The following is a 1,443-nucleotide window of genomic DNA, read 5'->3' as shown; positions in this document are numbered from 1 at the left end:
CCAGAGGAGACCACCAGAGGGGACGACGACCAGAGGAGACGACGACCAGAGGGGAGACCAGAGGGGACGACGACCAGAGGGGACGACGACCAGAGGGGACGACGACCAGAGGGGACGACCAGAGGGGACGACCAGAGGGGACGACCAGAGGGACGACCAGAGGGGCGACGACCAGAGGAGACGACGACCAGAGGAGACGACGACCAGAGGAGACGACGACCAGAGGAGACGACGACCAGAGGGGACGACCAGAGGGGACGACGACCAGAGGGGACGACGACCAGAGGGGACGACGGCGACCAGAGGAGACGACGACCAGAGGAGACGACGACCAGAGGAGACGACGACCAGAGGGACGACGACCAGAGGGGACGACCCAGAGGAGACGACGACCAGAGGAGACGACGACCAGAGGAGACGACGACCAGAGGAGACGACGACCAGAGGAGACGAGACCAGAGGGGACGACGACCAGAGGGGACGACGACCAGAGGGGACGACGACCAGAGGGACGACGACCAGAGGAGACGACCCAGAGGAGACGACGACCAGAGGGGACGACGACCAGAGGGGACGTCACCAGAGGAGACGACGACCAGAGGGACGACGACCAGAGGGGACGACGACCAGAGGGGACGACGACCAGAGGGGACGACGACCAGAGGGGACGACGACCAGAGGGACGACGACCAGAGGGGACGACGACCAGAGGGGACGACGACCAGAGGGGACGACGACCAGAGGGGACGACGACCAGAGGGGACGACGACCAGAGGGGACGACGACCAGAGGGGACGACGACCAGAGGGGGACCAGAGGAGACGACACCAGAGGAGACGACGACCAGAGGGGACGACGACCAGAGGAGACGACGACCAGAGGGGACGACGACCAGAGGAGACGACGACCAGAGGGGACGACGACCAGAGGAGACGACGACCACATGTCCTCTTTCCAAAGGTTGTCCACTAGATGTAGGGCAGAGTAGATCACTAGTAGAGCACTAGCCTAGATGTAGGACGGAGTAGAGCGCTAGTCTAGAGATAGGGTGAGGTAGAGCGCTAGCCTAGATATAGGGTGAGGTAGAGCGCTAGCCTAGATATAGGGCGAGGTAGAGCGCTAGCCTAGATATAGGGCGAGGTAGAGCGCTAGCCTATAGGCTAAAGGCACTTGTGTGGACTTTCTTTCAGACAATACACGTTTTTGTTGCTTGCTGATAAATAAATATAGGGCGAGGTAGAGCGCTAGCCTAGATATAGGGCGAGGTAGAGCGCTACGCTAGATATAGGGCGAGGTAGAGCGCTTGCCTAGATATAGGGCGGTGTAGAGCGCTAGCCTGGATATAGGGCGGTGTAGAGCGCTAGCCTTGATACAGGGCGGTGTAGAGCGCTAGCCTTGATACAGGGCGGTGTAGAGCGCTAGCCTTGATATAGGGCGGTGTAG

At 61.3% G+C, this 1,443-nt stretch overlaps 1 long non-coding RNA gene across 4 annotated transcripts in view; it reads left to right on the top strand.

Annotated features, from left to right (window-relative positions):
* The first annotated feature begins 855 nt into the window (after positions 1-855).
* The window catches only part of LOC127927378 (uncharacterized), a 1,588-nt gene continuing 1,000 nt past the window's right edge, over positions 856-1,443 (top strand). For 2 of the 4 annotated variants that reach the window (XR_008127254.1, XR_008127252.1), the window contains exon 1: positions 856-1,053. This is a non-coding gene — a long non-coding RNA (uncharacterized LOC127927378). Of the gene's footprint in view, positions 1,054-1,085; positions 1,141-1,443 lie in introns of those variants that run through there. The other 2 variants (XR_008127253.1, XR_008127251.1) reach the window with 1 other exon arrangement.

This window comes from Oncorhynchus keta, unplaced genomic scaffold (assembly GCF_023373465.1).
Source record: "Oncorhynchus keta strain PuntledgeMale-10-30-2019 unplaced genomic scaffold, Oket_V2 Un_scaffold_1378_pilon_pilon, whole genome shotgun sequence".
NCBI lineage: Eukaryota > Metazoa > Chordata > Actinopteri > Salmoniformes > Salmonidae > Oncorhynchus > Oncorhynchus keta.
This window is presented reverse-complemented; position numbering and strand designations above follow the sequence as displayed.